General features: G+C 33.4%; 1 protein-coding gene and 1 long non-coding RNA gene across 2 annotated transcripts in view; both read left to right on the forward strand.

Moving 5' to 3' along the window:
• The window catches only part of LOC145329206 (uncharacterized), a 114,229-nt gene that overhangs the window by 36,328 nt on the left and 63,423 nt on the right, over positions 1-14,478 (forward strand). The window lies entirely within an intron of this gene.
• On the forward strand, positions 841-14,380 carry LOC145329205 (uncharacterized). The gene is made up of 3 exons (XR_013882804.1): positions 841-1,280; positions 13,306-13,381; positions 14,326-14,380. It is a non-coding gene; the product is annotated as an uncharacterized LOC145329205 (long non-coding RNA).

The following is a 14,478-nucleotide window of genomic DNA, read 5'->3' on the forward strand; positions in this document are numbered from 1 at the left end:
TACGAAACAAGGAAGTTTTCAATGCATTATTAAGTATTAGGTAATGTTTTGTGAAGTAACAGGTAGTACTAAATAATGTATTTGTCTGTATAGTATTGTCTAATACGCTCTTGGGAATATAATTCAATACGGTATAAATAAATTTTCATTACGCTCCATCGCAATTGTTATTACGCTCATGGAAATTAACACTCTCTTATCTAAACCCCCCCTCACTGTCGACTAAAATTTCTCTAACAAATTTTTTTCGCCAATCTTCAATCACTTATATATTATATTATATTAAATATTATTTTATTGTTATGTAAAGGAATTATAATTTATTCAGCATGTGGGTTTTAAAATAAATTTTTCCAACATTGGTGAATTAGTCCTAGAATTTTTGTTCATTCATAAGGGAATATTCATCACACAGAAATTGTCCCATTTCGATGGTAACAGCTGATTTTACTACAGCTCCGATGGCGATAAATATTAGTGATTGAAAAAAAATACATATAAAAATAAGTAGAAGTTTTGATTAAAAATTTTAAAATTGTTTTTTGTAATCAGTAAATTGAAGAAGATAGGATACAAATTAAAAAAAAGCATTTAAAAAAAAAGTATTCTTCTAAAAAATGTTTTGTTTTTTATTACTTCAAAAAATATTGGCGCGCATATTTGTGTGTTCAAGAATACACGAATGCCTGATTTTTAATTAATGTAAATTTGTTGTTAGTATTATTTTAAGCAAATTCTTCTTCAAGAAGGTTAAGTTATAAATGTTTTAGGCGTTAAGATCTAGAAAATATAGTTGGTTTTATTTAGATATCTTAAAATCACACGCTTCTCGCAAATTCTTTTCCTTTGCATTAAGTAGTTCAAGTTTTCACCTAACAACATTAAATACTAGCGGATGCGCTCCTAGTATCCTAAGTAGCCTAAAAAAAACTTAAAATTAAAAAAAAATAAAAATTAAATAGCCTAAAACCATCCAGAGATTTATAAGATCCATCCATAAAATGGAGAACTCAATCGGGTCAGTAGTCATTAAATCTTAAGCAACAGACAAAAAAAACTTCCTACCTTATATCATAGTTTTAATAAAAATCTGTTATGGACGGCCAGAATTGTAGAAAAGCTTAGCCTATCTCCCTTTCTTTTCAAATTATTATTTTCACCTGTGTTTCGGAATTAACCAAATATTGGCAAAATTTATAAAAGGGCTACATTTCAGACAACCATACACTCAAAATGCCAGCCAAGAAACAAGAATTAAAATGGTTTGCTGTTACTTGCAGGTTAGGAAATCAGTTCTTTATGTACAAAGTTTTCAAAAAAAATATCAAGACTTTGAATTGTTACATATCGGTCCATCAATTAGTGAGATCCTTTGAAACACACAGACACTTTGGGATCTTTAATGAATTTTGATTGTCTGGTATAATAAGTTGAGTATCCAAACGTTTCAACCAGTGTTTTGGAGCCGGAGCCGGGAGCAGCAACATTTTTGGTGGAGCCGGAGCCGTATTTTTCGTTAAAAACGGCTCCGGCTCCAGATTAGCTAAATGTGATTTTTTAAAGTAATAATATGATTTGGCAACGGTCTATTTCCATATAATAAACTAAAAAACTATTGTTACTTTACACATAGACACACATCCTTCTACTTTTATATAGCTTTAATCAAATAAAAGCAAAATATTTTATATTATTTATTTTATTTTATCAATTTCAATAATGAACAAAAATTGATATATTAATTTTAAGGGTAGGAGCCGGAGCTGGAGCCGTATTTTCAGATACGGCTCCGTGGAGCCGGAGCCGCATCAAAATTAAATGGCTCCGACACCCTGGTTTCAACTATTAGTTATAATCTACAGAAGGGGTAATTTGGTGTATATTTATACAATTTTTAAATGAAAATTAAATAAAAGTAGGAGTTTTTTATTTAACGAATAATTCAACCAGTGAAATTTACGGCCCAATGTTCCCTTCCTCCCTGATGTAGTCTTTTTTAAAACCTATCCTATCAAAGGAAGTAGTTACCTTTTGTGTCTGTAGCGAAGGATCTGGCTAACTGCTGAACCGATATGGTTTTTCTTAACAGTGAAGCTTCTTATAGTTCAAGGGAAGGTTTTACTATTGTTGGGCCGGATATCCGGTGTGGCCGGATATCCGGCCATTTTCAATATCCGGCCGGATACAGGATATTGAAACTATCCGGCCGGATATCCGACAATATAATTTTTTATATTTCACAACAAAAATCTTTTTTTTTTAATTTTAAATGGCTTTAATTTTCTTATTATTGAAGCTAGAAGAACAATTTTTTCTGAATATGTTTATCTTTATGTAAATTTTATATTAGAAGTCTCAAAACATAAATTTTGGCGGTGGCAGCAGTACTTGGCAGCTGCCAGCCGCAAACCGACGATTGGCAGGTAAACGGCAACGGATTTTATGAAATTTTAATATGTCATGAAGATAAAAAAGTTTAAAATTTGAAATCTTCAATTAAAAATTTGCGGTCACAGGAACCGTTTAAAGATTTATGAAGACCTGGAGGTTCAGGACTTGCAAGATTATACCTGGAACCTGAAATCGACTTGAACACATATATTACATATGAGGATGTACGATTATAGGATAGTTTAGTATTAGATAACATGAGATGCTTTGTTTAAGTAAAAAAATATTTTTACTTTTTACCTGAATAACCTTACCAGATTTGCTGGCATCCTGTGCCTGCCAGGAAGGAGGTATTAAAAAATTTCAACTCTCAGTTATGTCTCATACCCATATTTCAAAAGTCACTCAGTTATAGCCCTCTACCTTTTATACACAGAAAATAGGATAGAAAAAAAACAAGGGGGGGGGGGGCAGGCATTCTACGCAACCTCCTCGCCCATCCTCCAACCATTAGGGGTTGATATTACAGATTGAGGGTAGTAATAGTTAATTAGATTTATTTGCTAAGAAGAAAGATCATTTAATAGTTACTTAATTTTTATCCTATTATATAAAGTAGTAAGCTTTTATGTCTGTAGCGAAGGATCTCGCTAACCGCTGAACTGATATGGTTCTCCTTTAGAGTGAAGCTTCTTATAGGTCCCAGAGTGGTCTTAGACTGTTTAATTTTTATAAACAAATCGTTGTAAGGTTTTAAGTTATTTTTCTGCACTTTCATGTCCCTTCTAATATTCCTAGATACTAGGGACGCAGCCGCTAGTATAATATAAACACCAGTTTATGAAGAATTTTTTTTTGCGGGTATAGTCCCTTGCGTGGTAACGCCCCTTAAGGAGTGATTATTCGTATTTTCACAGTAGCTTTCCCCCTATTTCTAGCTCCTCGCAGGGTACTCTAACCTTGCGGGGCTAATTGCCTAACCCTGCGGGATAATCACCTAACCAAATATAACATAACCTAACCTAAAATAACCTATTAAAAGCAATTTTAAAAAGTCAACGAATCACCCCTTAAGGTGCGTTGCCACGAAAGGGACAATATCCTTTTTAGATACTTTAATATGTAGTAATTTGGCCGGTTATCCGGCCGGATATCTGGTAATTTGGCCGGATAAGTGCCCTTAGTGGGGCATTGCCGCCCCGCCAGTATTATAAAGTAGTAAGGTTTTTTTGTCTGTACCTTAAGATTTCCATGACCACATGAACTGATGGGAGTTTTAAATTTTATGGAAGCTTTTTATAAGTAGCCGGACATTTTTAGGCAAAAATGGCTCTAATCTTAGATTTTAATTTAATTTTCATGGAAAATTGTCTGTTTTGTTAATCCAGTGGGGTAGAAGGCCCAGGCTAACAAAACTGGTATTCATTTTATGATTTTTATTTTAATGTTCCGTGTAAAATTGTCTGTAATATGATGCCATACATGTTTTTTCAGTTGGGTTGACAACTGGGTTTTAACCAGCGGATATTAATCGGTTTTAAAGCCATACTATAAAAAAACCTAAAATTTGATGTGTCACAACATGTATATTGGAAAAAATGCACTTAACCCTTGCGGGCCATTCACCTAGCCCCCTGGGGTCGGTCCCCAACTTGCTGAATCATCTTAAATGATGTCCTTATTAATAGACACAGTGTATTTTAGTTAAAACCCTAAGAAAACACAATTTAAGGTAAGTTTCCACATCAATATATACCAAAAAATAAAATTTTTGGATTTTTTTTGCCATTTAGATGTAATACCTATAGGACTAGGCTTATATACCAAGTTTGAAGGGTCTAGCTCAATATTTAGACCATTTTGCTCACGGATTAAGAATAGATGTCATTACCCCCCCCCCCCCTTTTAATTTTTTACCACAACCCATTACCATATTAAAAAGCTTGGACGTCCTTGCGATTACGAGCAGATTTGGCCTTATACCCTTTAAAATTATTACATAATAAAAGTATAACACAACCGGAAATAAGAGGTCCTTAAAAAAAAAGAATTTTCGTTCAGGCATGTGAAAAATCACAACATGAACATTAGGATAAAAATCATAAAATTAATAAAGTAAGCCTGGGCCTTATATCCCTCTTGGTTAACATCTATGGGTCTAATCTCAAAATTTTTTATTTTAATAACAGCGGAAAGCTGTCTATAATACGATGCAATAAATTACTATTCATTATTACAAAATATGGAGGCACTTTTAGAAACCAAAATGAAAAGTCAAAGGAACTTCCATTTTTTTTTTGCTCTAGTGGCATCCACAGGAAATTTCGGACTCCTATCCCATGTGCCGAGCCGGGCCTATATAGAACGTAAAAAAATGATACAAAAATCATATGAAAAATATTAATTTGATTAAAACAAATTCACAAATGAATGTAGTTGGCAATAAACTTTAAAGGAGGATGTGGAAAATAACCATTTGGGCAGGGGGGGGGGGGAGGGGTTTACTCGAGAAGCCTTAGAGCTAGAGGGAGCTAATTTTGGATTTAAGCTTCTGTAGGGCCAAAGTTACTTTAAAAATTACACATTTTATTTTGGGTCTTTCCTTCGTGGGGCTTGTGGAGCCAACACTAAAAATAGGAGTTATTTTGAAAGATATACCTAAACCTGATTTTTTCAAAGAAAACTTTTTAAAAATAACTGAACTAAGTTACCATTACACATTTCATTACAACCAAATCTGTTAAGGTTACCTAGTTTAGTTATTTTTAAAAAGTTTTCTTGTATTTATTTGAATCCGGTGGATAGGAACCGGTTCTCATCCATATGAAAAAACTATGTCTAACATTATATTATATCCAGCTTTCTATGAATTTAAAAATGTACAATCATAAGATTAAAACCAGTTTTTTTAGCTGGTCCCTTAGGTACCTCGGGGCTAAAAAAACAAGTTTTAATCTTATAATTGTACATTCTATATCCGCGGAAAGCAGTTTATAATACGATGCGAGAAATAACTTTTCTTTGTTATCTTTAATATAAGCTTAGAACTCCTATTTTTAGTTTTATGGGGTCTTTTCTCCAAAAGGCAAATGATGAAGGAAAGTCCCAAAATAAAATGTGTAATGCTTATTAATCAGGGTTTCAGATCCGCATTGATTTTTTGCGGATCCGGATCCTCCAAATTTGGTTAGTGCGGATCCAGATCCGGATCCTAGCGAATCCGGTTCCGGATCCTTGACAATGAAATTAAATCACCAAATTTTTCAAAAATATTTATTCTTTAATTTGAAGTCAAAAATACTTTTAATTTTCAAGTCTGACCCTAAATCTTAAAGATTGGCTCTCATCAAGAGATTGTCTGAGGTTTTATATAAATTTAGGTAGATTTTTCTATTTTTTCCGCATTTTTTTGAGTCCAAGGATCCGGATCCGGATCCTTGGACTCAAAAATATGCGGATCCTTGCGGATCCGGATCCGAAACCCTGGCTTATTTAGTTCAGTAATTTTGATAAAGTTTCTTTTAAAAAATTCAATTTTCTAAGTTTTACCTATACATTCAGTCACATAAGAGATTTTACAAAAAAGAATTAGGTTGATAACAAAAAAAATAAGCATACACGTCCCTCCCAAAATTTGATACCTAATGAATTTAATTTCCTTTAAGTGTACAAACTTCCCTCCCTTATAGTCGGTCCATCTGTCCAGAACGGATAGCTTTTTTGTTTGTTAATTTAGGCATGTTAGAATTGTCCTATCAATCTCAAACTTTGTATAGTGATTCCATTAGTAGTGAGGTACAATTTAGAAAGCGTAGCAACTCTATAAGCATTACTGGTATGTCCGTACATCCATTTTTAACATGCTGATTTCTACATTTTACTAACAAATTTTTATGTGATCTAATTATCTGATTGATCTAATGTATGGTATACTGATTCCTGGGAAAACGCAAAGCAACTCTATAATCAAGTCCTAAAAATGTTAGTATGTCCATAAACATTATTCTGTATCAAGCAGTCTTTCATTTAATTTGCTTACAATTTGGATTATCCTCTTATACATTTATATTCTGATTGTTCAGTTTTGACACTATACATGGGTTAATGTCCATTTGTCCTACCATTTCTGTGCTTCACTTTAATGGATGTTGTCATTCTTGTAGAATATGGTACTACGTCAAACACTAGATACGTCAAACAGTAGATGCGTCAAACGCTAGACAGCCAAACAGTAGATGCGTCAAACGCTAGACAGACAAATGATAGATACGTCAAACGCTAGACTACGACAAACAGTAGACTTTGCCATTTCGCGACAAACAGTAGAATTTGTAAAGTGCGACAAACACTAGAAGCGACATACGCTAGAATTTAAACTTATAAAACATTTTTTCGTACATTAATACTAAATTTATATTTCTATTAATGCAGGTAGGGTAGTGCAGGGTTATTCCGGTAAATTTTTTGCTTCAACTTAAAAAAAAAAATTTCCCAAAAACTTTTTCCGGTTTTTAAGAGTGCAAATGAAAGATATAGCAATAACAAAGAAGCCTGTCTTGGTCCCGTTAAGATCTCGCAAATAGAAGTCGGTCAAAAATCGGTTTAAAGGGCCGTGGTTGGCCTATACTGGAATAACCCCACCAGTGGGGCTATTTCGTTCAGTTGACTTTGAGGGGGTGGAAGACCCCCTTAAAATATTTTTTTTTAACATTTTAAACTATGAGTAGAAAGCTGAGGTCATTAGCTTTCTAACGGTACTAGTCGCATGCAGATCAGACAATTTTTTGACAACATTTTCCCCATTTTAAAAAAGTCGATAAAATTGCAAAAAAACATCAATTTTTTTCATGCAAACTTTTTTTTTAAAAATCGTACTTTTTATTATATGATTAGGTTTTTTTAAGCTTTATACATAAATTAGAGTCAATTTCTGATTCACAAGTTTTGGAATTTCTTTAAAAAAGTGATTTTTTCCAAAAAAATTTTTGATTTTAAAAATCCTGCCAGTTTTGACAGCAGTTTTTGATACATTTTTTCTTGTCTCAAATTGGCTAGTATTGACCTACAAGGGTGGTTAAGGTGTCTAAAGATGCAAAATTACATGCCTGACAATTAACTCGAAATGATATGGGGTCTAACTCTAATATTTCAACACATTTTATGCAACAGGAATTTTGAAAATGCAAAATCTTGGATATGTACTCTAAATCTTGGAGATAGAACCCATATCCTGGGGAGTTTTTGTTAGGACATGCAAAGAGCTTTCTAAGACACCTTAAACACCTTTCTAGCTTAATCCTAGTCGATTTGACATAAAAAATCCCAACCGCGCAAAAATCGCAAAAACCCTCTCATACAAAAAAGATGCAAGGGTTTCATATGGAATTTTAAATCTTCTAGCGGTATTTCTAACCCCTTCTTACATGAGCAAATGCAGCTGATACATCTTCAGGCAAATATTTAAGGCGTTACTTGGGTGATATACTCTTCCCATTACTATAAAAATGTGTCTGAAAAATTTTTAATGTCTTTACAAATTGAAAAGCTTAGGCAACAAAACATGACATAATACAAGCAGTAAAATGACTAGTATTGTACATCACACAACAGGCAAGGCAATGATTAAAGCTTAGGTCATGCATTTAGGTTGTTTATGCTTCCAGATCACCCAAATTAAACATTAGGGTATTATACAGTTATAAATACAATAATAAAAAAGTAAAAAAAGTGACCGGAATAGACGATTTTTTTTTTGATGAAAAAAAAATTATGAAAAAATCAAGTTAGAACAATGCCTCCAATTGCAAACGATAAATGAATGCCATATCTTTCATTTTACAAAAACCCGGAGGTTGCTCAGCCGTTTAGCCGTTTTTTTAGCTATTTTTAGGGCAAATCTGTCAAACTTTTTTGCTTTAAATCATGTGAAATGATAAAAAAAAACATTTTTTAGATTTCTAGTACCAGCAACTACCGGCTAGAACCGTTTGAAAACGTTTTGGAGCGGGAAAAAGCATTATGTGGAGAGAGGTTTCGTGACTTATTTCTCGTGTAAATACCCAACAAATGTCTACACGGCTGAGCCGCCAGCCGTTAGCCACTACTTTTCCAACTTTTTCTTCGATTTAGGGAAAATGGACCCACCAAGGATTACTCATGCAAAAGGGGTAGTTTCATGAAATGCATTTGAACTTAATTTAGTGAACCGCATATTTTATCCTGGTTAAATGGTTAAACTACATTTATATGGCATATATTTGAAAAAATTTTAATTTTCTACCACATAGTTTTTGAAATATCAAGACTTGAAAATCGTCTTTTTAAATTGCATATATCACAAAAAGACAATTATCAGGTCTTGATATTTTAAAAACTACGTGGTAGAAAATTGAATTTATTTCAAATATATGCTATTTAAATGTAATTTACCCCATTAACTAAGAAAAATATGTTATTGTCCTTGTCTTTGAATCAGTAAAGCGATTCATCTGGGGTCATTTTGGGGGAAAATAGGGGAAGGCAGGCAATACTAATTCAAATTTCAATGGTGTGTTGTCACCTCGCTACAAACCCCTACCACAGGCACTACTTTAAATAATAATCACCTTATAATTTTATTCAGTAATAGGCAATATAATTTAAATTTCACAAAATTAGTTAAAAACCTTCTGGACCTATATGAAGCGTCACTTTAAAGAAGAAACATATCAGTTCAGCGGATAATGAGATCCTTTGCTACAGACAAAAATGCTTATATCATTTTCTTTTTAAGTTTTAAAAAGGTAAATTATTTTTTTTTTGTGGGGGGGTGGGTAGATACACTCCACAAAATTAGTTAAAAACCTTCCCTGGACACATATGAAGCTTCACTTTAAGGAGAACAATTTCGGTTTAGCGGTTAGTGAGATCCATTGCTACAGACAAAAAAGCGTATTACTTTACATAATAGGATTAATTCTAGCCTTTGTCGTATCTATTGTTTGTCGCCTTTAGAAAAAATCTAGGGTTTTTCATATTCTAGCGTTTGTCGCATTCTAGTGTTTGTCGTATCTAGCGTATGTTGTGTCTAGGGTTTGTCTGTCTACTGTTTGTCTGTCTAGCGTTTGTCGCATCTACTGTTTGACGTATCTAGGGTTTGACGTAGTACCCTAGAATATACATCTAATATCATGGAAAAATCTAGATTTTAAAATTTTTGGGTTCTATCTCTAGTGTTTTTTTTTTAAACAAAAGTTTGAATAGTTTTTAACCACCAACCCTTTCTCCTTCAGATTAAGGGGTTTTGAGGTTGGGTGGAGGGTCAATGATATTTCAAAAGCTACTTTAGGCCTACAAAAGTTTATTACTAAGGTTTGATCCATGTATCAGATGTGGTATATGAGTAGTACACACTAGTATAAAATAGTATTAGGCCTACTAATGTTAAATCCAAGGTTTGCTCCATGGTTCTCAAGTGGTTTCTAAGTTATACACCAGCCTCCCACCTCCTTCCTTTGCCATAGGAGGGTTTGGGGGTGGGTGTGAGTGGGGGGTGAGCAATATTTATAAAAGTATTAAACACCAGCCTCACAGCCCCCTCTCAGTTAAGGGGGATTGGGGGTGGGTAGGTAGTCAATGATAGTTCTGAAAGCAACTATAAGCCTACAAAAGTGTTATCCTAAGGTTTGCTCCATTTATCTCAAGTGGTTACTGAGAAACACCCTATAGTAAAATCAACCTGCCCCCCCCCCTCATTTTAGAGGGTTTTGGGTTGGGTGGGTGGTCAACAATATTTCTAAAAGCAACTTTAGGCATACAAAAGTTTTATCCTAAGGATTTCTCCATTTATCTCAAGTGGTTACTGAGAAACACCCAATAGTATAATTTACCTACCCCCCCTTCTCCTCTTAATTAAGGGTTTGGGCGTGGGTCAACAATATTTCTAAGAGCAACTATATGCCAACTAAAGTTTTATCCCAAGGTTTGGTCCATTTATCTCAAGTGGTTACTGAGAAACACCCAATAGTATAATCCACCTGCCCCCCCCCCCCCTTAAATTAGGGGTTTGGGGGTGGGTGGGTGGTCAATGATAGTTCTAAAAGCAAATATAGGCCTACATAAGTTTTATCCTAAGGTTTGCTCCATTTATCTCAAGTTGTTTCTGAGAAACACCCTATAGTATAATCCACCCGCCCCCCCCCAAAAAAAAAAAAAAAAATAATTTTGGGGGGGGGGTGGGGTGTCGACGATAATTTTAAAAGTAACTTTGGTCCTATAGAAGCTTAAATCCAAAATTAGCTCCCTCTAGCTCTAAGGGTTCTCGAGTAAAAAAGGTATACGAACAAAAAATATGTTCTTTCTTGATTTAAACACAATAATTGGCATAAAATATATCATCCTAAATGTTAAAATCAAATATAGAATCTATTTTAGAGTCAATATAGTGCAAAAAGTAACCAAGTATGAAAATCTGAAGAAAAAAGTTCTTTTTGCTTTTTATATACATATCACCTAAATGTATATAAAATTAGTGATAAAAACTATAAAACATGTTATAATTTTTTAAATCACTGTCATCGATTAAATTGCACTTTTAGGTTTAAGAATTACCAAAGTAGTGCAGAAAAACTCTTTTTATGGAGTAATTAATCAAAATAAATGCCAAAAAAATAACTACAAAATGGTCTACTGCATTATAAAAAACGCCTAATTGTTTATTTGAATTTATTTTGTTAAATATCAAGAGTTTTTATGTGCTACTTTGGTAATGAGTAAACCTAAGAGTGCATTTTAATCAACGATAGGATTTAAAAAAGTAATAACTTGTTTTATAGTTTTTGATCACTAATTGTATATACATTTATCTGATATGTATATCAAAATCAAAAAGAACTATTTTTTTAGATTTTCATACTTTGGACAAATGTCTTGGTTACTTTTTGCACTATATTTACTCTAAAAAGGATTCTGCATCTGATTTTCACATTTAGGATGATAAATATTATTTTATTGTCTTAAGTTTGTTCGAAACTTATAGATAAACAACTTTCATTAAAAGATTTTTTTCTAAATTGGTCATTTAAAGCATGAAATTAAGTTATTATTGCAATTTTTTCCAAATAACTTGCAAATATGATTTCTGCGGATTTTCTAATTTACATAGGCGTTTTCTATGTATATTCCTCTTTCCAAAAATACCTCTCTTGTTAAGATTGGATAAAAAAATCTTTATGGTCGAGACTCCATAACTGTGGGGGGGGGGGGGGTTAAATGTGGTGACTTGTGCCACGACATACCAGCAATTTTATTTTGGATGCTACTCCCTTAGTTTTAAAGATAATTACTCCAAGTTTTGGTATCTTTCGAAAAAAAACGGTGGTTGGACCGCAATTTTCCGTCGCCGCCAAAAAAAAAATTTTTATTGCATTTCCTGCGAATTAGGCAATTTGGAATCATTAGAGATCATGTTATTTTTTTCAAAAATTTTTCCCCTTATAATCAACCCTGCGGAGGGAACTTAATCATTTTTTCAAATTTTCGTTAATCAAGGTATATCTTACATTCAGTGCCTCTCCTAAGCTTTCAAAGATATTTAAACAAAATTTTTTAGGTAGGTCAGTACAAAATATTTAAATAAAAAATGGCAGCGGTACCGCCGCTCCCGCCGTCATTTTCCGCCGCCGCCGCCAAAATTTTTTTTTGCATTTCTTAAATTCAGTGCTTCTCCTGTGCTTTTAAAGATATTGAAACAAAATCTTTTACGGTAGGTCAGTAAAAAATATTTAAATAAAAAATGGCGGCGTTTTCTGCCGCCGCAGGATGGCTTGTAAGGGGAAAAATTGTTGAAAAAAATAACATGTTCTCAAATGATTCCAAATTGCCTAATTCGGCGAGAAACGCAATAAAAAATTGTTATTTGACGGCGGCGGAAAACTGGATATATCTAGATAAACGAGAATTTTAAAAATATTTTTTACTGACCTACCTCAAAAGAATTTTTTTCAATATCTTTAAAAGCACAGGAGAAGCACTGAATTTAAGATATACCTGGATAAACGAGAATTTGAAAAAAATTTATCAGGGGAAAAAAAAAATAAAATGGTCTTAAATGATTCCAAATTGCCTAATTCGGCGAGAGAAGCAATAAAAAAAATTTGGCGGCAGAAAACGGGGATGGACGGCAGGAGCTGCGGTACCGCCGCCATTTTTTATTCAAATATGTTTTACTGACCTACCTAAAATGATTCCTAATTGCCTAATTCGGCGAGAAATGCAATTAAAAAAAAAATTTGGCAGCGGCGGAAAATGGCGGGGAACGGCAGGAGCGGCGGTCCCGCCGCCTTGTTTTTGAAAGATACCAAAACTTGGGGTTATTAGTGACCCAGCCCAAAAGATTTTACCCAATTATCTCTAAAACTAAGGGAGTAGTATCCAAAATAAAATTGCTGGTATGTCGTAGCACGAGTCACCACATTTTACCCCCCCCCCCCCCCCCCCCTTTTCTCATTAGATTTTCATTGATCGCTTATGATTTTTTCAATATTCATACATTTTCAACTTTAAAAGAATTAGAAAGTGCAAAAGTAAGAAAATTTTGTAGTAGAAGAACAGTTTCATTTAGGTATTTTAATATTAGGCGCTTCTCGCAAATTCTTCTCCATGTAGTTTAAGTTTTCACCTAGCAATATTAAATATTAAGAAAAATCCCATTTCTCGCTTATTCGTGTAAGTTTTAATTAGGTACATATTCTAGTTTGGATTCGAATGATGTGTGAGTGTCAGTGGTTCTTTCTATTGATAACACTATTTTTTAGCCAGTGTCTTCGGCGTCTCGAGACAAAAAAAATTGGTTTTAATTTTATAATTGTACATTTTATATCCTCAGAAAGCTGTACATAATACGTTGCAAGAAATAATAAATATTCTATTATTTAGGACGTTCCTGGGTTGCCCATCAAAGTAGTGGGCGAAACAAGCAAGACTCTACTGAATTTAAGCAGTTAGTATACAGGTATACTTACTCTAGTATGGCTTCGAAACCGATTTATATCTACTGGATTAGAACCAGTTCACAGCCAAATCATTAAATCATCGTATTACAGACAATTGTCTATGAATATTATAATAAAAATAATAATATCAATACAAGTTTTTTTTATCTAAAGAAATTAGGCCTTTTCGTGGCTAACAAAACTGGTTTTATTATTATAGTTTTTTATTTAAATATCAGCGGACAGCTGTCTATAATACGATCACAATGTTTCGAGAATTCTAATATAAAACAGAAACTCATAATTCTGTTAATTTTGCTTCAATTTAGGAATTTTTTTTTAATAAGAGATGGCAGTCTGTCAAATTTTTGGACCGGATTCTAAGTCTTACAAGAATTCGTCCATAAAATGGAGCATTCTTGCGGATTCCGGATTCTAGCAATATTTTAAAAGGCTTTTAAAAAAGGGGGGGTTTTCAATGCAACCATCTCGTAATCAATGTATAAATGGCACTTAGAATTCAAATTTTGATCTAAAATTTTGCATGAGTAATCCTTGGTAGGTCTATTATCCCTAAATCGAACAAAAAGTTAAAAAAAAAATAGTTATTTCTCGTATCGTATTATATCCAGTTTTCTACGAATATAGAAATGTACAATCAGAAGATTAAAACTGTTTTTTTAGCCCCGTGGTGCCGTTTATAATACGATACGAGAAATAACTATTCTCGTATACATTCAAAACCGATTCTAATCCGGTGGATTAGAACCGGTTCTCATCCATACGAAAAAACTATGTCTAGCATCGTATGACATCCAGTTTTCTACGAATATAAAAATGTACGAGCATAATATTAAAACCAGTTTTTTTAGCCCCGAGGTGCCAAAGTCATTTTACATTTTTATATCCGCGTAAAGCCATTTATAATACGATGCGATAAATAACTATTACAAATATTTTTAAGGTTTCAAGAATGATGATATTGCAGCAATTTGGCTGGAGGTTTAGACCTCAGATAAGTATTTTATTATCTCAATAGGGGGAGGGGGATGAGGTGTAGGGCAAATGTTAGTAAACCTTAAACAAGTAGGACCATATGTAAACCTGCGGCCTTTTT

Source organism: Acartia tonsa, chromosome 10, assembly GCF_053477335.1.
Source record: "Acartia tonsa isolate MP-2025a chromosome 10, ASM5347733v1, whole genome shotgun sequence".
Taxonomy (NCBI): Eukaryota; Metazoa; Arthropoda; class Copepoda; order Calanoida; family Acartiidae; genus Acartia; species Acartia tonsa.